At 41.6% G+C, this 25,593-nt stretch overlaps 1 long non-coding RNA gene across 2 annotated transcripts; it reads right to left on the reverse strand.

The window, feature by feature from the left end:
* Positions 1-535: 535 nt before the first annotated feature.
* Positions 536-4,142, reverse strand: LOC139042365 (uncharacterized). 2 transcript variants are annotated; one of them, XR_011499044.1, is made up of 4 exons: positions 3,960-4,142; positions 3,213-3,379; positions 1,435-1,517; positions 536-763 (listed from the first exon to the last, which is right to left on the reverse strand). It is a non-coding gene; the product is annotated as an uncharacterized lncRNA (long non-coding RNA). The 2 variants fall into 2 exon arrangements; XR_011499045.1 differs by having other exon boundaries at positions 1,435-1,637.
* Between the last annotated feature and the right edge of the window lie 21,451 nt (positions 4,143-25,593).

Raw genomic sequence — 25,593 nt, forward strand, 5'->3', positions numbered from 1 at the left:
AAGACAGAAATAACAATCTTTTATAATCTGATCTTGGAAGTGACATACCCTGTCACTTCACAGGCCCTGCCCACACTCCACAGGAAAGGATTACACAAGGATGTGTGTGAGTACTAGGAGGTGAGGATCATTGGGGGCCATCTCTGAGTACACCTGCCACAATCACTGTTTGCTCTTAGGGACTTATCTGAAGCAGAGGCTGAACCAGAGGTCGGTGCATTTCCAAACAAGACATTTAAGTCCTATATCTCTAAACTATTCTCCAGCCTCCTCACATCCCACTCCCCTTTGTAAGCCCTTCCTTTCCTCTGCAAGCACTCCAAGTCTACCAAGCCCCACGGCCTTCATGCCTGTTGTTCCCACTACCTAGAAAGCTCTTCCCTCAGGTCTACCCAGGCCCCTGTTGAAATGTCACTTCTTCTTAAAGGTCTGACCGGAACACCTATTGAATACGTATTTTTTGAGCTCCTGCTATGTGTTAGGCGTTCTATGGGACTCCATCCAAAAAATAAGAAAAAAACCAGAATCTGTGACCTCAAGGAATTCTTTATTTAGTGGAAGAGACAAACACCTAACTAGCACTCAGCAGACCTTATTGCAATTTACTATGAGAGAGGTAAGGGCAGGACGCAGAAGCAGGAAACTGGGAAGTGTGACTTGGTTGGGAGAAACCCACTGAGTTGTCTGAAGTTTGAAGCCAAACTCCTCAGCACAGCACAGAAAACCTTCACAACTGGTGTCTTTTCAGCCCCGTTTCTTCTCACTGTATGGTCCCGTCACAAAGAGAAAAACAGTCAGATGCGGTGTCCGTGCTGTTCTTGTGTGTACTCCCCTCCATGGGTTATTCCCTCTGTCAAAAATATCCCTTCTTGCTTGTTAAACTCATATGCATCCTTAAAAGAGTCAAATCAAATGCCACCCCCATCTTAGCTCAGGCTGCTATAGCAAGGTACCACAGACACGAATGGGTGACGACACACATTTATTTCCCACAGTTCTGGAGGCTGAGCAGTGCAAGCTCGAGGTGCCTGCAGGTTTGGTTCTTGGAGAGGGCTCTGTTCCTGGCTTGTAGACAGCTGCCTTCTCCTCACTGTGTCCTCACATGGCAGAGGGAGGAAGCTCTGGTGTCTCTTCCTCTTCTTATAAGCCCACCCTAATCCTACCATGAGGGCCCCAGCTTCACGGCCTCATCTAAACCTAATCACTTCCCAAAGGCCCTATCTCCAAATACCATCCCACTGGGGGCTTAGGGCTTCCACATATGAATTTTGGGGGGACACAATCATTCGGTCCATAACAACCTCTTTTAGGGAACCTTCCCCACGTTCCCAGAAACTTAAGCAGCTACACGCACTGTGCTTCTGTAACATTTTGGACTTAACTTGAACAGCATGTATTATCATTGTGAACGTGACTTATTAAACCAATGAGCACCTTGGTGGCAGACTCTGGGTCTTCCTCGCTGGCACCTCTGTGGGTACAGGTCAGGTGGGCACCCGGCAGCGGGCAGTAGACGCCTGGGAAGAGCACATTAGAGAGCAGAGAAGCCCTTCTCTACAACGGAGGCCGTTGCTCACCCACCTTGATCTCTCCTTTCAGCTCACGTAAACGCCAGTTGAACTTCCAGCTGCCTGAATCTTAACAGGAATATTTGCAGTTCTCAGCCATCCTGTAGCTGGTGAGGAGTTCCAACACGTCCACCCAGAAATCAGACCCCTGAACACCCCCAGCACTTCAGAGTGTTCAGTATGTTATGGTCTTTGAACCCCAGGCTGAATTGGATACATCTGTCTTCCAAAGAACTTAAATTCCAGCGTGAAAATCGGAGAGGAAAATAGTGTCCTCACATTCAGAAGGTGGGTTCCTGAAGTGTGAATTTTTCTGTCTGCTTAGGGTTGCTTCCTTACTGTTCTGACCCTCAGGCTGATGTTTTTCACTTCATCATCAGTGTTCTCAAAGGAATTGCTTTACTGCCAAGGTTCTCTGTAATCTTTAAAGCACAAACTTACAACTGCAATCATATTTTATATGCAATTTCCAATGTATTTCAATGTAGTGAAGACATGCCTTTCTAATGCTTTAAAATTGAATATGTTTAGAAAGTCTCACTCTACGATTATTCCTGTCCCTTTAACCCAGCCCCTGATATTGATGGTGATAAGAAAAAATGGCAGGGACAAAAATTACCATTTTGAGTATTTATTATATGCCAAGAACTATACCAGATGTTTCCTACACAAATATGTTTGTTTGTTGCCATTTTATCCTTGAAAACCATCTGAGGCTGATATTACTAATACATCTGGCAAATGAGAAAATTTAGGCTCAAAGAAGAAACTGAGGCAGACGGAGAAAGTGTAAATGTAGGGGAGGCCAGGAAGAGGCCTCAGGTCCTAGCGAACCATTGGTCGGAGGCCCCCCTCAGTTTTTCTTCCCCATTCTGTCTCCTAACATCCAATCCTTGGGGATAGTAAAGTCTTTTGTTCTCAATGAGAAATGAAGTAAGTGCAGCCTTGGTTGCAGAATCAGTGACTTACAATCACACTAAGATACAAGTGACCAATAACACTATGTTTTTTGAGGACAGGTTTCAGTCCTCAAAGTCCCTGGATGACTGAAGAGGAAGGAAGGGATCATGTCTTCTCCCATTAGAAAACGACCCAGACAACTAAGGTTTGCTGGACCGAGGATAAGAGCAGACTGATAACCGTGACATTCTCCCATAGTTTGGTCCTGTTATTCATTCCTTCATTCACTCAGCAAGTATTGTTATGTCTGTCCATTGTACAGGATTAAATAAAATGCCTAACTTAAACAAACACCCCTCGACATCTCATACGGAAGTTTCTAAGAAATGAAATGTTTCAATAAGTCACCAACAACCCATTCTGTTTCTACACACATGACTAAGAATGTGTCTCTTTATGTTATTCAATAAAGAAGAATGAACCCAAGTAAATCATTCTTTCACAATTTTGCGAGGCCTCAGAGTAGATCCCTACGGACATCTCTAACCCTCACACCTCTTCTCTTTGTGTAACTGAGGCCACTGGAGACCACCCCAGGCTCTAGGACCACTCTAGAGCCATTGAAAAGGGGACTTAAGGAGACTTCAGTTCAATAGTTGATATGTGGCTCTGCTCAGAGACCCTGCCCTACCCTGTGACCCAGCGCCCATGGCCCAGCACTGTTCTGATAAAGGCATGACCTACCTGCCTCAGGACTGCGGCTGTGCTCTTTGTTTTTCCTGTTCCATTTTTTTGCAGTGGCTCCTCCCACTTGTTGTCGTGCCTCTGGGTTGCTGGGTGCCTGCTTGCATTTCTTGGTATTGCCTCTTCTCATGAAGACACGTGGTGGAGTGGAATCTGTCATACGTCCCCTGCTTCCATTGAAAAAAAAGAGTGGAGAAATACTCTGACTTCAGAGCTGCTTCGTAATTTTTCCTTAAACAAAAATTAAACTGTCTTCTTCAAATGGCAAAAAAAGCTTCCAGTTAATAAAAGATTCTGAATGAAAGTTCTAATATTCTAATACCCAAACCCTCAATGGTGAATGAATATTTGTCAGTGCTGATCTGAAACCCACAGAACAAATATCCCGCGTGTGGCAGAATAGCAAATGCCATGAACGCCAGGGTTTTCTACGAGTTGGAAACGAATTAATGTCCATAAAACTTCGAATCATACAGATTCTCTTCATCAGAAGAGAAAAAAGAAAAACAGAATATACAGACATTCATCCTCAATGCCACAGTTTCAGTTAGTAACATTTGGGTCATCTGAAACAAAATGTCCAATACAGAGATAGATAGATAGATGATAGGTAGATAGAGAGACAGATAGATAGATAGATAGATAGATAGATCATTGATGATTAGTTTTGTTTGAATGAACTATCTTCCTTCTCCATCACTACCAGTGCTCAGAAGTCATCATAAAAAGGGACCTGATGCTACAGACCAGCTAAATATTGGAAAGCAGATTTCAGTATGAGGAGCTGCGTCCTTCTCTCCATGTGCAGTCACCGACCAGGATGGGAATATGGAATCTGAAGAAACAGATGCTTTATTCTGGGAAAGGTCCACTCCTCAGTAGGATGTGGGTGGAATCAGAGCCCTGGTCATCAGCAGCCCTCTAACTCTTCTTGATTCTGGACCCCTCTAGGAGCCAAGCGTTTAGTTTGTTTTGCCTGCTTGAGAAATCAAAAAAAAAAAAAAACAAAACCACAAGGCAGAAGTGAGGCCAGTGGGAGGAATTCAGCTACCTACAATTTGAGAGCCAAGCTTGGAGGAGTATGTCTGATTCCCTTCCTCCCACCCCGTCCACCCCTCCCAAGGCTGGCCAAGGCCCATTTGGAGTGAGGAAAGACAAAGAGTGGCTGGGAAGGAAGGTGGAGGAGGTGCTGACAGTGAGTTATAGCTGCCTACACAGTGAAGGCTGCAGCTAAGGGGAAAAAATCTGAGGGGCAGGCCCTGGGGAGGTGAAGATGATGCAGACAGTAGTCCAGGGAGGAGCAGAGTGGGAGTGTGGAGGGCATTTTGCATTAGATTAATAGAGGCAAAATGGAGAACATGAAGGAATAGCCACAGGTCATAGGATATAAGCTCCACATAAAAATCAAAGAAATTGCCTTCCTCCAGGTTGAGGAGAGGTTGGCCTGCTCATGAGTCTCCCACCAAGCTGACGTGTGAACTTTCCTCCTTAAAGAGCCCAGAGAGAAGGTTGGGGAGTGCAAGCTTCTGTTTGTGCAGCTTTGCTCAAAATATATCACTCATCCTCAGGGCTGCCTCTATGCTGGTAGCCTCCTTGCAGAGACACAGGCGCTCAAATAAAATAGATGCTCCTCTGTTGACTGATCCATGGCAAGAATGCAATCACACACTAAAGTAGATTATAAATAGAGGCAGTATTCTTTAAGCACCTACTATGTGTCAACCATTTCCACGCTGTAAGCTAGGCATTCTTATCCCCATTTCATAGATGAAAAGACTGAGGCTCAGGGATAATAAGTCACTTGCCCAAGGTCCCATAATGAATCAGAAGCGGACCAAAGCTTTAATACCAGCAACTCCAGCTGTACTAAGTTCCAAGGACTGTGTTCCTTCCATCATACTCTTGAATTTGAATTAAAAGCAGGAAGGGGGCTGAGAAAAAGCGAGGAGAGCAGAGTGGCATGAAGCAGTTTCTAAACTATACCTGGTGCTTTATAATTTTAACACAAAATAGGAATAGGTAGTACCATTGGGAGACAATTTTCCATGACTCTCACACATTCCTGCACATCTCATGAGCAGAGGCACTGATAGCCTTTGTTATGCACCGCCTTTTAAAGGATGTAGAGCAAACAGACTTGGAAAACAGAGATAGCATCTCCTTCTGGAGCAATGCACAGACAGGCTTACTGTGCAGCATAAAAGATTCAGGTTCCCTAAGCTTGTGGCTCCTCTTCTGTGATATACCCCACAACTTGTGTAGGCATCACTTGGCCCTCTTTGCATTGCCCTGTGGGTGCCAGGGCAAGGGAAGCTGACACAAACATGAAACTCATGCTGGTTGCTGTGCCAGGAGAAATGAAGTCTTTTGTTGCTGACCTATGAGTGCCAAGCCTTCAGCCAACATCTATGAAAACTTGGCAGACTAATTTGTTAGCTTGCAAATAGGGTAACATCTCAGACCCCACCATGCTGGAGGCTTCCTGGGGAAGCAGGGAATGGACAGAAGAATCCGGATAAATATCCTCTTACTTGTCGTCTGGCACCAAAACAAAGTGCAGATGCCCTCATGTGGCACACCAGAAAGCGGTCAAGTACCTCATGCATCCACAGGCAATGCAACGTAGGCAATATCTTGGATCCTAACAAGCCATTCTCACCAGGCCCCAATTTCTGAATGCACATCGTCACTCACTAGGCCGCCATATGTCTAGAGTACAATGAGAGTACTTGACTGAGTGCTTAAGAATGGCAGACACTTCTGAGAGCCTTACATACATTATTTCATTGAATCTTGACAAAGCTCTATGAATTAGGAGTTATTGCTCTCAGAAAGGTAACTAACTCATGCCAATCACACAGCTGGTGCCCGAGTCTGTCTGAACCCATGCCTGCCATTAGCATTCTAGAAGACTATCTCCTCTTGCCAACACTCAATTCATCGCTATTCTTGAAACATATTCCCTTACAATTCTTTAAAACAATTCTTTAGACAAAGAACTTTGTGCTAGTAAGAAGAGGCAATTGCCACTCAGGGTGAAAAAAAAAAAAACTTATTTAGTTAATGAGGAACACTTGTTCAAGCAAAGAAGCACTCTGGGGCAAATGGAACTTTATTTTTTCCCTTAATTATCTGAAGTCCATGTTAGGGTAATCCAAACCTCCCCACAGAGAGGATGCAGTCTGCATAACCCCATTTTTTTCCCTCTTTCCAATTGCAGGACATATGAGGACCTGGGAGTGACCCTCTTGGACTGAAAGAAGACATGGCGCCAATAAGCTTAGGCAGTGAGAATGCCTTTCGCTGGGCCAAGAGACATAACCGAACTCGTCAGTTCATGCAACAGTCAGGATTGAGGCCAGGCTGCAAATATGGGCCTGCCCACCACCTATGTGGCTACTAGGACAGCGTGGCTGCCATTCTTCAAGGTGTCAGGCCTTCTGACAAAGTCCACTTTGGAGAAGGAGCACTATGGAGCCCTTCTGGAAGAGTAGACAGCGTACAGGCACTATGGCTGAAAACATGGGATCCCTCTTGTGCGTGTTGTCAGCTGAGGGATCCAGGAGAAGCCCCTTAACATCTCAGAGATGGCCAATTCGTGAGCAGTGTTCTCAGCTTTAATTGACCATGATCACTTGTGAGAATCACGGCGAACAATGTTACTGTAGTAGTTTCCTAGGGCCGCCTTAGCATATTACAACCAACTGAGTGGCTTAAAACAACGGAAATTGATTCTTTCACAGTTCTGGAGGCTGTAAGTCCAAAATTAAGTCCCTGGCAGAACCTGGCTCTCTCTCCTAGCTTCCGGTGATGGCTGGCAATCCTTGGCATTTCTTGACTGGCAGCTACATAAGTCCAGTCTCTACCTCCATCAGCACGTGGTTCTCTTCCCTCTGTGTTGTCTGTGTCTTCACATGGCGTTCCCTTCTCCAGGTGTGTCTGTCCCAGTGTCTTTTCTCCTCTTCTTACATCAGGAGGACATCAGGCATATTGGATTGGGGCCCACCCTGCTCCAGTATGACCTCATCTTAATTTATATCTTGATTACATCTGCAAAGACCCTATTTCCAAATAAGGTTACATTCACAGGTACCAGGGATTAGGGCTTGAGTGTGTATTTTTGGGGGGACACAGTTCAGCCCACAACAGTTATTAACAATCAAGTGCCCAGGTTTGTGAGCAATACAGTTATCCTGTATCCATTATAGTAGAAAACATCAGAATAATGATATTTTCATGGATTTGTTACTTTCTCCTTTTTCTACTACTCTCCAGGAATGCCAACCTCCTTTTACATCCTTAAACATGCCAGATCCTTCTGGCCTTAGGGCCTTTGCTCCTTCAGCCTGCAACATACTTCCTACATCTTTTGCATGGCTGACTCCTTACTTTTCAGGGTCTGTTTAAATGCCACCTGCTCTAAGAGGCTTTCCCCACACGCCTCCTTTATTCTCTACCCGAGTAGCTTATTCTTCTCCTTGGTAACACTCAGCATTTGTATATTATAATTTGTTTCTTTGTTCAAGGACGATCACCTCCCATCTCACTGGTGTGTAAACTGTATGTGGGCAGGCATTTTAGTCTATTTTTCTTACTATTACACAGACCAGCACAGTACCTGGAATGTAGTAGAAATTCAATAAATATCTATTGGCTATATGAATGTATGAAGGAGATGTTTTCATGAGTCAGAGAAAGTGGGGTGTACTTCTAGCCAGCACTGGGAATGACTCCTGCTGGCAATGGGCCCTGGTTAGTGTGTGCTGTCTCTTGCACATTATGCGTCAGTATTTCATCCTATTTAAGAATGTGGGCTTTGGAGCCAGACAACTGGGGTCCTAGTGCTGGTCCTTCCTCATAGATCCTGTGTGACCCTCAGCATGTTACCTAGCCTCCCTGAGACTCTGTATAATATGGATGCATGGTTCTGACTTCATAAGATTATTGTATGAACTATTCATTTAACAACCATTTTTGAATGTCTTGTTGGGCACCAGGATAAAATAGGAAGAGACACATAAAGTGCTTAGCAAAGTTTTTGGCGTGTTGGAGGTGTTGGGTAAGTGGCATTTTTCTCAATTGAATACCTCATATGCAAAGGCAGAGCAATGAGGAGATCCAGCAGTTATAGTATGAAGAGGACCAGGGAGACCAAATGTCCTCAGCATCCTTTCTCACTGAGGGTGCCCCACTCTGCCCATCCATTGTGACTGGAGAAGTCTCCACTCGGCAGCTGGACAAAAAGGGGTGAGAGGGGTCAGTGGGAAAAAGAATGTGATGGAATAGTACCCAAATGAAGCATCATTTGTCACCACTCTGTTGGGAGGCAGTGGGATAGGAAGGCTGGCATCATTCACTCCAGAGGTACCAATCCTATCAGGCAAATGTGAGTGCTGGGAAAGTGGCAAAGAGAGGTATAAAAGCACAGGCTTCAGAGTCAGCATTGGGTACAAATCCAGTTTCCGCCATGTACATGAAGAGATGAGGCAAAGAACCATATCCAATGTGGAGGTTCATTTGGGGTAACATGGAACACCCACTATGTGCCATATCCTTCGCTAAACACTCTATCACATTATTTGTGCAATCCTCACAACAACTCTTTGAGTCAGGCACTAATATCTCCATTTTGCAGACATAGAAAATGAATCCTGGGCGATCAGTTAAATTTCCCAAGGACAGCCAGCTACCAAGCAAAGCAGGAGGTGGAACTAACCTCTGCCTGCATTTCTTCTGCTCCCAACGCTCCGCATCCCGCCGATATCCAAGATTCCTGGGTGTGGAGTTTTTGAGCCATAAACAGGCCAAAGTTCTAGTTGTTCAGTGTGTAAATGTCTACATGGCCACTCTTATGCCATCATTTTTATAGGGCACAGAGTTATTTGAGTTTATTGACACAGAGGACTTTCTGAAATGGCACTGGCCTCTTATAGGATTCCATACCATAAAAACATATTAACGAAATATCATTTTACCTTTGAGATGAAAGACAGGAAACCTTGATGCAATGAAGCTAGACCAGGATTTCTCAAGCTCAGCACTATTGACATTTAGGGCTGGATAAGTCTTTTTGGTGAGGGCTGTCCTACACATTGCAGGATGTTTAGCAGCATCCCTGGCCTCTACTCACATACTAGCAGCACCTCCCCCCAGTTTGTGACAATGAAAAATGTCTGCAGATTTTGCCACAGGTCCCTTGGGAAGGGGCTGGTAAAAATCACCCAATTGTGAAATGGTAGACTAGACAAACATGGGTCCAAATTCTTAGTCTACGACATTTGTGGCTTTGGGAAAGTTACACACTCTCCTTGAAACTCTGTTTTCTTATTTATACAATGAAGATATTAATTCCTATCTTGCAAGGTAATTGCGAGAATTGATGAGACGATGCATGCAAAGCACACTGTATATGAGCCCTCAGTAGATGCTCAGTAAGTACTTATAAAAATAAGTACTTATTTTGGTAAGACTTTTGATTAGTTTTCATAATCCCCACATTTGAGGATCTTGTTTGTTTTACCCCTGGAAGGCAAAGTACACTTTTTAAAGTTTATTGCTACCCGTTCTGAGCAAATTGGCCTTTCATATTTATGAATAACATCTATCAAGTATGCTGTGCCTGTTATCTCCTTTTAATCTTTTATGAACCACTTTATTGAGGTATGATTGACAAACAAAAAGTTGTACGTATTTAAAGCATACAACTTGATGAGTTTGGAGATGAGTATAAACCCATAAAACCATCACCACAATCTATGCCATAAACATATCCATCACTCCCTTAAAGTTCCCTTTTAATCTTTACAATAGTCCTACAAGGAAGGTGATGCCATCACCATTTTAAAAACAAACAAGCAGATTTAGAGACATTAAGTAATTTATCCAAGGTCACACAGTTAGAAAGTAGGTTCAGCCTCTAACTCTACATCCCAAGGTATTTTCTAGTATCTTGTTTTCCTTCACACATATCCAACAGGCACTTTGTGAGTCCTGTACTGAGAACAGAGTCTCCTTCGTTAGGGTTTACAGGGAAAAATGAGCAATTGCCTTATGTAGGATGAGTACATTTTGCACAGGGGGAAGAAGAAAGGGTTATGAAAGCATAGAGGAGGCATATTTGTCTCATCTGGAAGGTTCTAGAAAGCTTGCTAACAGAAAAGATATAAAGAGAATCATAAAGAACAAGTTGGAGTTAGCCAAATTGGAAGAGGGAAATGGTCCAGACAAAGCTACACAGGTGCAATCTCCTAGAAAGAAAATAATGGAACTAGTTCAAAATGCATGGAATTTGGAGGGCAGGAGAAGAGAAGTAAAGGCTGAGATGGGAGGTGGGTAGGGGCCAGACAACCCAGGGATGTGCCTGGTTGCAGTGTTGGAGCTCCTCCTTTGGGTCAGGGGGCTTCTTGGATGTTTCAACTCTCTCCTATGTCCCACTTCTCACATAGACCCCTAAAATCTCTCTCCAGTGGTTTAACAGGATATAAAGGACTCCATTTTCCTATGACAGCTGCAGCTGTGAACATGACATGCTGTACTAGGCAAGTGGAAATGCTCTCATGGTAAAGCTGATCCACATGTTACCACGTCCTTTGGCCAAAAGACCTAATGAAGAAAAATTAACAAGACTGCTGTACTTTATCCAGGACCTGTGACAAGCTACACACTACCAGGTTCTTTCCAGAAGCCTGCATAAAAACAGACACCCAGCTCAGCAAACACAGCAGAGGCCAGGACTCCTGAAAGGCTGAGGGGAAGGAAAATGGGCACGCCAGTTTGGGAGGCAGGGTGACACTGTAGGATGACTCTCGGCATAGATTTACGAGGCCAGATCCCTGTTGATCTTGGCAGGTCCTCAGAGGCCATCGCTTCCTGAGGAGGAAGGTTCCTCAACAGTACCTCCCACACATTAGGGGTTTTCATCATGACTAGGAGGCAGGCAGGCTGCCCTTTTCCTCACATTTTAAAACTTTCAAATAAGAAATGTTAATTACACTTCAGACTTGAGAAACCTCAACTCTCCCACCTGGCTGTTCTGCGATATGTAGATACATATAAAACGGTCACTAGGTTGAAGGCAAGACTTGTGGAGCTTTTCTTTGTATCCCCAGCACCTTGAACACAGTGGGTGCTTGACGAATGGTGGGGGACAGGAAATGAAATTATAATCCTTATGGTAGGCTTAAAAGTGTCTTGTCTATCCTTGTTTTTCACAGTTCCAATCACCACTGATAAAAAGATGAGGTATCCAAAATATCTGTGGATTAACTGTTCTCAAAGTATATCATGTCCATTTGTTCTCATTTTGAAAACAGCAAGGCAAGTTGGGAAAAGATTGCCCTAGGGAAGGGCACAGTGACAAATCTGGAAGTCAGAGAGGTCCATAGATAAACCTGCACAGACACATACACACTCACACACACACACTAAATCACGTGTTATTCTCATGTAAGTTTTTTAAGTCACCACAGAAACAACAAATCATTTGTAATATAAAAGTACCCTTGACAAACTCCCTTAAGAAAGAAGAGAGGAGGGAGGAGGAACAGAAGAGTGAGTGAGAGAAGTAATGTTCTTGTAATGCAGCCTGGAATGATAACAAGGAGGGTGAGGACTTAGAACTGATATGTTGCTGACTGTTAAGGACAAGCGTGTTGAGATGAAAGTGGGAGAAAGGGAGAAGGTCAGAAGCTTCTACTAGATTCTTCGATGAAATGAATTCAATGGTACCAAAGCTCTATAAACTCAGATCCTGGAAGAAGAGCCAGAGAAGACACTTATATACACAGTATTTCTCTGCCTTCCCTGTAGTTAGGACAAGGTAAACACATCTATTAATGGTGCCCTCTTTTCCCATGAGAAATGTGTGAGATATTCTGTACCTCCTGATCTATAACCACACTGGCAGACAAGAAGTAGTACAGGCAATTTAGTAATTTTTATACTGATTTGAATAAAAGTAGGAATCAAGAAATACTCAAGAACTGTATGCTAATATGCAAGTATTTTATATTAATATGCAACATCAGCCTTCCTCATCAAGTCCCAAGGCCAAAGCCTTTAACCCATGCTTTGTACTTGAATCAAAAAGAAAACTGGAAATCCAGTGGCGTTTCCCTGAGGTCACCTTCCCCAGTTTAGTCCTGTTCTGGGATCCTGGCCAAGCGTGCTTCAGGAGAGGAGATGGGGTGTTGGAGTTTCCACAGCATGTTTCCCAGTCTCCACAGATGACCACGCACAATGAAGTGGGCATAAGCCCATCTAGCAAAAAAAGTCTAGAAGCTGATCCAATTAAACAATAAAGATAGTCAAGAAATTATTCCTATGTCACCCTGTAGAGTAGCCTTTGAAGGGAGGTTGTGTTTGGCTAACCCTGGGGAGCTCTAAAATCTACCCAACCTTCTCACCGGAAACACAGGGAGTTTTGCATTTAATTTCAGAGGTTCATAATCCCCTGGAAGTCCATCCACGGACCTTTCTCTAGAAAGAAAATATTTGCCAAATAAATTAACGGTGCAGAGAAATCTCTCTTTGAAGTAAGTAAAACTCTTGCCTCTAACTTCTTCTGAATAGTTTTGTTTCTTATGGATAAATTCCCATTTTGATAAAGTTACCAAGAAGGCTTATTGAATGGTGTCAAAGAGTCACCTCTGGGGTTTTTACTCTTCATTAAGGTGTCATAATGAGTAAGTCTACAGGACAATTTCAGGGGAACCAAAAGGTTGCACTGGCTTCTCCCTGAGTGAATTTGGACAAGACATTCCCCCTTCTCAAGTTGAAATTTCTACATCTGTAAAATGAAAAGATTGTGCCATATAATCTTTAAAGTTCCTTCCAGCACATGAGAGAATGAATACTTATGTCCCAGACCCTCCAGAAACTCTGATAAACCTTCCTTGGAGAGAAATCAGTAGTTAAATTTTGATGTTTACGTGACCAGAAGAGCAAGATTTTTCTGCAGACAAGGCAAGAAGGAACAGAGGCTGATTCGATTGAGAACCGAAAATAAACCAGTTGTCTCATTTTCCCCTCAGCTCCTACTTTGAGAATTAAAAGCTATTCTTGAGTTTAAAAAATTCCTCAAAATCGTCAACAGTGGCAGAAAATTAACCGTAATAAACTGCAAAGACCTCTCACAAAGCACCCAAAGGGAAGGCAGGAGCAGGTCTCGTTTCCCTCCCGCTTCCTCTGTTGACTTCATCACCCTTTGCTGCTGACTATCACTTTGCTCGTAAGATGAAACCTGGCCAAAACTGCATAGTTAGGGAAGAGGAAAAGGTGAATCATCATTTCTCGGTGATTATTACAGGCCAGGAATTGTGCATATGTTATTTCATTTCTCATAGGAATTCATTTGAATGATGAGGAAACAGAGACTCAGTGGTGGTAAGAAACTTGCATTAAAGTATCCAAACAGAGATCAGAAAGGAGACGTCAGCCCAGATCTATCTATTCCCAAACCCCATATACGTTTCAATAAACCAGGCTGACTCCTTGAAGATCTGATGTGTGACCTCCACAAAGATGTTTCTGAATCTGAAAACAAAGATGACCTAATTTAACAAATGACCCATTCTGTGAAAGTCTGTCACTGCCCAGAGGGCCATGGATGAGGACTACAAAGACTAAAACAAGGGATGACCCTGAAAACTGTATTTTGGGGGGGACAGACAACATCACTCAATGACAAAGCAGCATATCAAAGATGAGAATTCTGGGCTAGCCTCTTCCACTAACCAGCAATGAATCTTGAGCAACCGCTTAACACATCTAGGCTCCTGCTCCTCTGCCTTTAAAGCACAGATGGATGGTATCTTTAGACCCCTTCCTCCCTGCGCCTTTGTGATAATCAAACAGAATAAGATATGGAAAGACACCTCTGAAAGAGCAAAGTAGTGCTTATGAATGTCATGTTTGAGAATTTTTAACATATATTCTTTGTGTTTTTTTTGGCTGGGAGAGATTCGCCCTGAGCTAATGTTGCCAATCTCCCTCTCTTTTTTTTTTCCTCCCCGAAGGCCCAGTACGTAGTTGTGTATTCTAGTTGTAAGTCCTTCTGGTTCCTAAATGTGAGCTGCTGCCACAGCATGGCTACTGACAGATGAGTGGTGTCGTTCTGTACCTTGGAACCGAACCCGGGCCGCTGAAGCAGAGCCCGGGCATGCTGAATTATACCCACTAGGCCGTCAGGCCTGGCTTAGGAGAATTTTTAACGCATATTCTGATCTTTAGTTCTAGCCATCAGTTAAGGTAATCGGAGCCCAAAGCAACTAACCAGATAGTTACCTAACCTATCCATAATTCACCTTTGGTTGTGTCTGCATTACCATGCCTACAAAAGAATAAAATATAAAATAAAAATAAAAGTAGATTGCAGGTACTGTTCCATTAGAACAGGCATATGTCCTGTGACCGGCTACAGCTGCACACATGAGTTTCTAGTTTCACCCACAGGACTGAAACTTCCCTGTTTGTTTCAGTGTGAACTTCTTTCAGCCTAGCTCATATCTCTCTTTAATGCCTGGTTTCCAAACATCAAACTGTAGTAAGAATTTAAAGTTAGGAGCTCCCTGTCACGTAGCTAATGAGCGATGTTATTATTCAAATGCAGGTCTGCGTGACTTAAAAGTGATGCTCTCTCCGCGAATGCTACCCTGCCTCCTATAGCAACAAAGACTAAACATGAGAAATAAAGCTTGAAATTCCACTTGTCTGATTAATACAGAGTGCCTATCTGGAGATTTATGTTTGTTTTTCTACTAAATAAATGGTTACATTTCCCCAGCCAAGAACACATTGGGCTAATTAATAACAGCTTTCTTTCAAAGTCTACTATGTCGAAAAATTCTCTCCCCAGGGACCAATCGCTCACAAAGGCCATGGATAGCCCATCTCAAGAGTTCCTCATTAAGAGACCTCTGGGAACAACCACATGTTGACATACTATTGGCCATTCACACCTTAACAAAGATTAGCACTGGTGAATTGTCAAGCAGAAAATAATATGGGATGATTGGAGGAAGAAAGGAAGAGAGGAAGGGAAGATGGATGAAGGAGGGAGGAAAGGACGGAGGGAGGGAGGCAGACAGGAGTGAGAAGGGAAGGAAAGAAATGTCGAGAGCCTACTGTTTCCCAGGCACTTGCTAGGTAACAAATACACTGCTTCATGTAACAATGCACAGTATTAAGGTTTTTTGTTCATTATTCACTATCTATTCAAATATTTTAGATCAACTTCATGAGCTATAATTTACAGAAAATAAAATGCAGAGTTTGATGAGTTTATTCATGTAGGTAAGCACCACTACAATCATGATATAGAATGTTTTCATCACCCTAAAATCTTCCCGCCTTCCCTTTTGCAGTCAACTCTCTTAACCCCAGATGCTGGCATTGACTAATTTGATTTCTTGCCCTATGAATTCACCTTTTCTGGATCCTCAAATAAATGAAATGGTACAATAGGTAACCGTTTGAATCAGGCTTCCTTCACTTAGCACACTGTGTTTGAGCTTCACTCATATGTAGCATGTCTCAGGATCTCATTCCTCTTTTTCCTGAATGGTATTCCATGATATGGATATTCCACATTGTGTTTATCCATTCAACTCTTGATGAACTGCTTCCAGTTTTGAGTTTTTACCAAGAAAGCTGCTACGGACATTTGTGTAAAGTCTTTGTGTAAACTTATGCTTGCATTTCTCCTCAGTAAATATCTAGGAGTAGAATTGCTGCGTTGTATGCTAAGTGCATGTTTAACTTTTCAAGAAACTGCAAACAGTTCTCAAAAATCCTTGTACCATTTTACACTCCTGTCAGCAATGTATGAGAATTCCAGCGACTTCACATCTTTGCCAATACTTGTTGTTGTCAGTTCTTTTAATCTCAGACATTCAGTGGGTGAGTAGTTGTGTCCTATTTTGGTGTGAATTTGCATTTTCCTGATGACTAGTGATGTTAAGCATCTTATATGCTTATTAATCATTCACATATCTTCTATTGTGAAGTGTCAGTTTAAATATTTTGCCCAGTTTTTACTAGGTTATTCATCTTCTTATTATTAAGTTGTAAAAATTCCTAAATATTCTGGTCACTAGTTCTTTGTCAGATATATGTATTACAATATTTTCTAATTAATTTTTGTATATGGTGTGAGGTAAGGGTCAAGGTGGGTCCCACCTCAACCTAATTTGGATATCCAACAATGTTGTGCCCTCATCACTTTTTTAAAAGAATATCTTTTCTCCATTGAATTACCCTAGTACCTTTAATTGTGTGGATCTATTTCTGGGTTTGGCATTATATTTGATTGATCTATATATGTCTACCCTTATGCTAATACCACATTGTCTTGATCACTGTAGCTTTTTAGTAGTTCTTGAAATAATGTAATGTCAACCATCCAACTTTGTTCTTCTTTTTCAAAATTGCTTTGGCCATTATGGGTGCTTTATATTTCTGTACCATAAAATTATAAAGTTGGCTTGTCAATTTCTCAAAAAAAAAAAACCTACTGTGATTTTGATTTTAATTGCATTGAATCTATAGATGAAGTTGGGGAGAGATCCTAAAATATTGAATTTTCCAATTCATGAACATATTATATCTTTCTATTTATTTATTCAATTGTCTTTTTAAGAATATGGATCATATTCTGACTCAGACTCAGGTCTTAAAGATATCTAAGTGATGATTGAACCCAAAGGCTTCACTCCATATGTAATAAACCATGAATTTTTTCATCTGAGTGCCCAGTCTTCCTTTTTCACCCAACTAGCCAAAGAAAATGTTTTGATTATCAGTCCAGTATCCTCTCCCCTTTTTTCTTGCTCATCAGAAGTTCATTTGAATTAAATGATAAAATGCTGAAAGGAAAGAGAGAGAAAGAAAGAAAATGCTGAATATACTTGAAGTAGAAGAAGATTGTTCCCTTACAGTGTACACACACATATGCATACACACACACACACATGCACAGACCCCAACCAGGGGAGTTAAGAGAAAGATGCTAAAGTGTACAAGGAAAGTGACTGGAAGAGGAAATAGGATTAATAAGTATAATTGTGGGCTGTGTATTTGGGTCTCCTTCCATGTCCTCCAACCAATGCCAGTAATGCCTGTGCCTGGTGAACTGTGAGTCCCGAAGCTGGAGCTGCCACAAGCCTGAACAATACCAGCTTCTGAATCTGTAAGGGCTCCACACAGATGAGAGAGAGAGACCCCAGCAGAGGTCTGGCTTTACTTGACAGTAAAGCGAAACACAGCAGAGACAGATCTGAGTCCCAGCCTGGCCTCATTATGAACAGAAGTTGGTCCCAGATGAATGGAACCCAGTCCCTGCCCTTCACACGCTGCCCTCACCCCTTGCATGGAGATATGCTTATAAAGAGGTAACACAGAGCATGTCACATGACCCTTATAGCACCTAAGTAGCAGTAGTTTCTGTACAAACAAGGCTGATAGCCAGTAGGCATTGGTATTTCTGTATTGGTTTTTTTACGTATTGAAACACTTCTATATGTGATGAAATCAAGTGGCTTAATAAACAGTCATTTCCTCCAAGGCTTTTCCCCACCCTATAGAGCCTCTAGCTGCCCAGCTGCCCCAAACATCTGCACATGATGGAACAACCGAAGGGTTAAAGCTTGGAACAGATGGTCCCCCATTCCTGACCCCAGGCATGTGTCCTTCAGCCATTCCGATGAGTGTCCACGTCATACCAGTTGTTAAATATTTTAAATATCACCCCTTTCTACAGAAATGTTTAGAAGATATTTGATTTTGCAATACCCACTTCCTTCCTATTTCTGTCCTGTGTATTCCTTTCTACCCCATAGACACTACCTCTTAACCTAGAATATAAGGGTGCTCCTCATGGTTATAAGAAACATAACAGCCACTATCACTCATTAAGTACCTACAACATTCTGTCTCTTTAAGGGAATAATATCAGCTCATCCTCAAATAAACCTACAGAATAGGCATTTTTGTTCTCATTTTATAAGAAACTGGGGCCCAGGGTGGTTCCAGAACTTCCTCGAAGCCAACATCTGGGCCTCTTTCAGTCTGAGTTGGTCCACCACGCATCATTGTTCTTCCTGATTTGAGTAATGAAAGCTATTTAAAAATAAATTCTCAATTGAAACTATGAGAATCATTCTCAACTGCTCCAATTGATTTCAAAATACTAACCAACTCTCATTTTAAGATGTCATCTTTAATGTGTTCCCCAACTCATGATAAAAATATGAAAGCATCCAGATTCCGCTCCAGCAATAGCCTGACCACTTTCTGCTACAGCAGGGACTGTAGTCACACGTGCTGGGAATGTGAAGCTACGTCCTTTAAGCTCCGCATAAATAAAATCATTCACTTTTGCACTGCAACTCTTACACTGGTGTTTATTTATATTCTCAGCCATCATTTTTTCATGCTTTTACACTCTCTTGTTATAAAATAATACATAGATTTAATAGAGACAGGCTTTGTCACAGTAAGAGGGCTGGATTTAGTGGTTTCTAGGGGGGAATTATTTGGGATCACTAATTGAAACCAAAGTGCATTACCATTCCTTGCCTGCAACAATAAACACTCGGTCTTCAAAGGCTGACCAAGTTTCCAGTGGTTCCCAACAATAGCAGTTGTCATGTTCAAATGATGGTCCTTTTGAAACGCCAAGTGGAGTGAAGAAAAAGTGTGTGCTATTGCTGATTAGACAGGAATATGACTTGCAGAGGCCTATGTTACTCTCTTGTCTGCAAATTTTCTGCCCTGATTAATTACAAAGAGTGCCAGAGTGTGTTGACGTTAGTTAAAAGCATTTGCTCTTTCCAGCCTGTCGTTATACCCGAATTAAGGATTTCTGTGTCGAGGTGAGGTCAGGAGGGTTCAGATCTGTTTTCCACTGATAAATCTTTCTGTCCCATAAGGATTAAAGGAACCCAAGGCTTTCATATGTAAAACTAATACATGATCGCCTGTGTGTATATGTCCCCATGATCAAAGGGCTCCTGGCCAAGTGGGAATGCCTCAAAGAGATAATAAGTAATTTGTTCACTACAAACATTACAATTATCTATCCCTCTACAAAGTACTGAGAATAAATTCTCTAATCAGAGTCAATTAGCATCCTTTTTGCTTTGGGTTTAGCTGACTAGTTGTCTTAAAGGCACATGAACGTGAAAAATTACATGCCTTTTCTGAGCCAACTTCTTAAACTCTTTCCAACTTAGCTGGAGTTTCTGCCCACCAATTAGCTTCAACCCATTTACTTCAATTTGATGAAATCAATTGAACAAAATTTACTGAGATCCTCTTCTATATTCATTTACTCTTCCATGCTTTTATTTGTTGACTCTCAACTCCATGCCAATTGCCTTTTTGAGGGCTTAATGCCCTCAAATTCACAATACAACAAGGGATGCCATAAAGAGGAATGAACACTGGTGTTCCAGGAGCCAAAAGAGAAGACAAGAGATGGACATGACCTCTCTCAGGAAGTGACATCCAAGGTTGATTTGGGAGAATGAATAGGAATTTGGTAAGTTTATATGAGTAAGAAGGGTGTTTCAAGAGACATGGAAAACAAAGCTATGTGAAATAATAATAACAACAAATATTTATTAAGAGCCATGTGCCATATGCTTTGCATATTCTAATTCACTTAATCTTCACCAAAAATACTTTGAAGTAGGTTCTAATCATTTGTAAAGATGAGGAAATGGAGGGTAGAAAAGATGAAGTAACTAAAATAAGACACAGAGCTGATAAGAGGTGAAGTCAAGATCTGAACCTGGGCTATCTGACTGAAGGGTCTGTATATTACACCAACTAGGTGCACACACACACACACATAAACACACACAAAAAATATTTAAGCGTTTTCTTCAAAGGCATCATGGTGCATTGGGATAGATGAGGCATAGACACATCTAATTTTTCCCACACTGAATACATTCTCTGCATCAAAGAGCTCTACAAAGAAAATGTAACCACCACCAAGCAGGTAAAGAGATTTGTTCCAGAAGAAAGGTCAGGGAAACTCTTCATGGGGCAAGATCTCAATTCTGAAGAATGTCAGTTGACCACCCAATGCCTTACTTTGTTTGAAAAACAAGAAACAACATATGGAAGCGCTTCACACAGCACCTGATGCATGGGAGGTGTTTGGCATAGGTGCCCTGCCTCCCTTCTCCCCTCCAGTACAGCTCCTCCACCAGAGCTTCTGGAACCCTCCCATCTAAGATGATCCTTCTCTTCTTTTGTGCTACCATGGAACATGGAGGGAAAGAGGGGGTTGTCATTATTTTTTCAGATAATTGCACTAGTAGTGACAGATAACTAGAGTAGACTGTGTTCTCTGAAGAAAACTTGGGGGGAAAAAAGTCCACTCAGATTTGCCTTTACAATAGTGTCCAGTTCTGAATCATGTTCTCACAGCCATAGTCCAGTGCCTGAGGACTAGCTACTATTCTATTCGTCATCTGTTTTTCAAGATATTTTCTCCTTTCATCTTTCCAACAACCCTCCAAAATATCCATTATCATCTCCATTTAATGGAGAGAAAACTGATGCCTGTACAGTTTATGTGACTTGTTCATACTCATAGACCTAGTACTAAAAGACACAAGATTTGAAACGAGTTTTCTTTTTCTTAACTGTGGATTCGTGATGTTAAAAATTCCTTCTGTATAAGTTCTCCATCAATTTTAAATAAATCAAGGAATGGCAAAATCTAGGCCATCTTCCCTTTAGCAGCTTTAGGAAAAGAAGAGGTGACTAAGTTTGGGGCAAGAAGCCTTGGTATCAATCTCGACTGTGTGTGAGAATCTCAAGTTGCATGACATTTGGCTTCTCCAAGCATCAGTTTCCTCACCTAGGAGAAGGAAATAATATCATCTTACTCACAAATATAGGTGAAAACTAAAGGAGATGATGCACATATACATGCCTTCTAAGTCAACCAAGTGGTTTTATTATCCTTGTAGGAAAAAAGAAGACAGATGACAAGAATTCTGGAGCCTGCTTGGAGGCAAGTAACCATATCTGTTCCTTGATTTCCTCATCTCGAAAGTTAGTGATTTGGACTAGGTGGCTTTCAAACTTCTTATTCAGCAGGAAAAGTCTTCTTGCAAGTAAAATCTTATATAGAAGCCCAGTGAATGACATAGTTCCATCCTCTATGCTTGGCTATGAAGCCTCTCTAATACCCATGACTCTGTGGATCAGGGTTGGAAAATCTTTTGGCTCAACAATTGGTGACTTTCTAGGAGCCAGTGATCCTGTGTTTGAGTCCATCTATGCAGAACAACAGCAGTAGATCCAAAGGACACCATGCTCTTGACACCTTAACTCTTCCATAACTTTACAAAAGCTGGTCATTGTAATGAAAAATAATCAAATCAAGTCATCAATGACCATGTGTTCTCTAAATGATTCACAGGCCTACTCTTTCTGACCTTAGAGGTGCAATGACATGTTTATCTTGTTGATCCACCAGCCTTCCTGTATGGTCATCCTTGATTCTTAAATTTCCCTTGACCTCTAGTTCAATCAATCCATCATAAATCTTGTGACTTTTAATCTCTAACATATATCTTGAATCCCTCTACTGCTTTCCATCTCCACCACCGTCCAAAGCCAAGGCAATTAGCTTTGTCCAGACAACAGAGAATAATAATTTGCCCCTTCCCATCTACTTTCCATACGTCACCAAAGAAATAAGCTCTTGATTCCCAAATGGCTCTTAGATAAAATTGAAATTCCAAACTGTGGCCTCTAAGACCCACCTGACCACTGGGCTCCAGTCACATTGACTGCCCCTGACTCTCAGGCCAAGCTCTTTCCTCTCTCCAGCCTTTTCCCTTATCCTTCCCTCTATTTGGAATATTTTTTCCCTCATCTTCTTTGCTAGTTCACTCCTTCAGCTCCAGATCAAACAAATGTTCTTCCTCACAGGACTTTTCCCTGAACATCATCTCAAGTTCTCCCCACCTACTGTGTAGCCTGCATATTCACTTTATAATCCTAATCACACTCTGTATTTATTGGTTTGCTGGTTTGGTCTTATCAACCTACTGAAATATAAGCCCCATGAAAGTCCAAAGACCTTATTTTTTTCATTCAGCCTCATAATCTCAGTGCCTGGAACCGTACCTGGGACACAATAGATGCTGACTAAGTATGTGCTGAAAGAAGGAACAAGTGAATGTTCATTAGCATTTGAATTGATGAGATTCTAAACATAGCCAGCAAGAATCTCTGTCTTCATATAGCTCCTCCAGCTTATTTCACTCTCCTGGCTTTTAGCAGTAATCTCGGCACCTTCCTTGATCGAAAGGGGTGCGCAAATCACTCATCCAGAATCCTGTGTCACACTGCAGGTGTGCTTTCCAATTCTGTGAGGGCGTTCTGTTGTATACACTCCCAGCTCAATTTCTTCACCTCTGGACGTATAAAAGCCATGTGTGGACCTTCTGAAGTGTTGCTAGAAATGGCCAAATTCAGGCTCTACCAATTTTTCCCCAATTTTCTAAAAAGTCACCCAAATTATATATTCATCAAGTTATAGGCACCCACACATACACAATTGTTTCTGAGCTACAGCGAAACTATAGAATAATTTGGGCATGTGACTAATTTCTACGTGGCTTTGCCAGAATAGATGAGACAGGGTTCAACTTAATGAATGTACTGTCACCATTTCTTTTGCTTTAACAACCTAACCTTATCTTACTGGACAAGGGACCCACTGTTGCAATCCCGTAGAGTTTGCAAAGGCCTTTCATATGCATTACTTTATTTCATATTTACAGTGGACTATGAGCCAGGCATACCAATTCAGTGATTATTATCTCCAGGTTACAGAAAAGGACACTTAGTCTCAGAAAGGTCAGGAAAACTGCTAGAAACTGTGCAATTAAAAGATGGTGGTACCCACTCCAAAGACAGTATTGTTTCCACTGTACCACTCTGCCTTCTCAGATCAACCATTGCCCAAGAGAAATAATTGACACACGGACTTTAACCATGGAAGTCCAGCTTACTAGTAATCCCAAGGGTTCTTAACCTGCCCCCACTAATTCATAATGGTGGAGGAAACAAGAGCTTAGACTAGTGGTTCGCAACCAAGGGTAATTTTGCACCCCAGGGAACATGTGGTAGTGTCTGGGGACATTTTTGTTGTCACAACTAGAGAAGGAAGTGCCACTGGCATCTAGTGAGTAGAAGCCAGGGATGCTGCTAAATATCCTGCTATACACAGGACAGCCTTCTGCAACAAAGAATTATCTGGCCCAAAATGTCAGCAGTGCTGAGGCTGAGAAATTCTGGCTTAGAATAATTGCCCTTAGGATGACAAGGAAAAGGAAAGGATACAGCTTATTTTTCCCACTGGCACAAGATAATTTAGCACTATGTAGGGTGCTCTATATCTAACCTCATGAGATGCTCTGCCTGCAAGGATTGGGCAGTGGGTGGTGGAGAACTGCCTCCTAATATTTCTCTAGGGAGTATTCCCTGTTTTACACAGAGAATAAGTAGAAAAATGAACTTTGACACATAGAAATTCACTCCGCAGCTCTTTTCTTTCAGATGCACTTACTCTTAATATTTTTTGAATGTCAAATGAAGAAGTATCCACTCTTTGTAGGCTCCATGATACACTAGTGAGTATATGGCCCGTTCTGGTGATCTCATAAAGAATACAGGAAAATAAACAATAAGTCAGTTAATGACAGGAGACATCAAAGGGGAAAAATCATCTAAAATGTTGCCTACACTCGATTTTTAAACTTTAAGATCAAAGTCCATTCTCAGGAATTTTTTTTTATTGCCATGTCCTATGGAAAGGGAATCTCCAGTAGACACTCCATATTTGAATAGCTTCTTTTTAATACAGTAGAAGAGTTATCAAAATATTTAAAATATTAACAATTTGTTAATCCAATATTATAATTGTAATATAAACAATTTGTAATTCCTGAAACTCAAACCTAGGCTAAATGTAAGCTTAAAATAATTTTAAATACATGTCTTTTTCCAAAGTGGAACTGCCAAACCAATGGTAGCTGGGAGGTACGCTCCATTTTCACCACGAAAGTGTAAATCCATCATATGCGAGAGGACTGTAAATTACGCATTCAGGGGAAATTCCTCTCGCTTTGCTTACTGGGGGAATCCAAGAAAAGCAGTGGGAAAAATGACTTACTACCTCTGAATGCTGACCTGAAACTTGTACAGATACTTCATTGCTAGAGAGAGGAACTGGCGGAATGTGAGTGATTCAGCAGCAACGTGCAAAACGAACTTCTAGGAGTCATGAAGAGGAGACAGAAGTAAACAGATGCCAGTGTTTCATTTTTCCCCTAATCGAAAACACCTCTAGACACCTAATTTGCACTCTTAAAAATACAACTATTTGACAGACCAGGATCTCACAAACCATAGTGTAGAAAGAAATCAGGTGTTGCCTATGTCTTCCACATACAGTTCTTGGCAAAAGCATATCTTTGTATATTAAGTGCCAAATGAATGATATAGAAAGTGCATGAAAAAATTCATCAACTCTGAGATGATTAGCCAAGGTTTTTATCATACGTTGTCCAGACTGTGAATAAAATGCTTAACAAATGGGGATATGGGAATGGATGTTTTATGCCAAGGATAGTCCTTCCCTTAGATTAACTGAAGCTTGAGTCAAAAGGGCTGTTGCTCATCTCGGAACAGAAGTGGGAGCACAAAAAATATTGTACGTTATTTTTCTGCAACATGAAAACATTAACACCTACTTTATAGGATAACCATATCAGTTAAACTAGACACTATATGTAAAGGGGCTGGGGCATAGACGTGTTCTATAAATGTTTTCAGAATGAACACAAGTAGGAAAAGAGGTCGATGTGCCTGCTCCATGTAGCCCCCGAACAGAGACACAGAACTGATGTGCAAGCACGAAAAGAAGGTGAGCTTGAAGAATGGTTAGGAATCTGGGTAATATGTGCAAGAGTTTAGAGACTACACTCAGAAATATAACCTTGCATGACCTTGCGTAAATAACTTGACATTCTTGAGCTTCAGTTTCCTTGTCTGTAAACTGCAAGTAACATTAGTACCTGAGTGTATAAACAACTTAATAAAGTAAAATGCTTAGGATAGCGCATAAAAAAGCACTTAGTAACTGTTAGTTATTATGGTGTTATTACTATAATTATTATTAGCGAGGACTAGCCAACACTATACTCATTTGGGATGTTTGAGTAGATAGTGAGCTCTCATCCTTGTTCACATTTAACCAGAACTTGGAAAATCACCATTTCAGAAAGCCATACCTTGGCCAGAAGTTTGCAAAGACCCTAAGCATCCCTTGATTCTCGTCATAATGGAA

This window comes from Equus asinus, chromosome 28 (assembly GCF_041296235.1).
Source record: "Equus asinus isolate D_3611 breed Donkey chromosome 28, EquAss-T2T_v2, whole genome shotgun sequence".
Classification (NCBI taxonomy): Eukaryota; Metazoa; Chordata; class Mammalia; order Perissodactyla; family Equidae; genus Equus; species Equus asinus.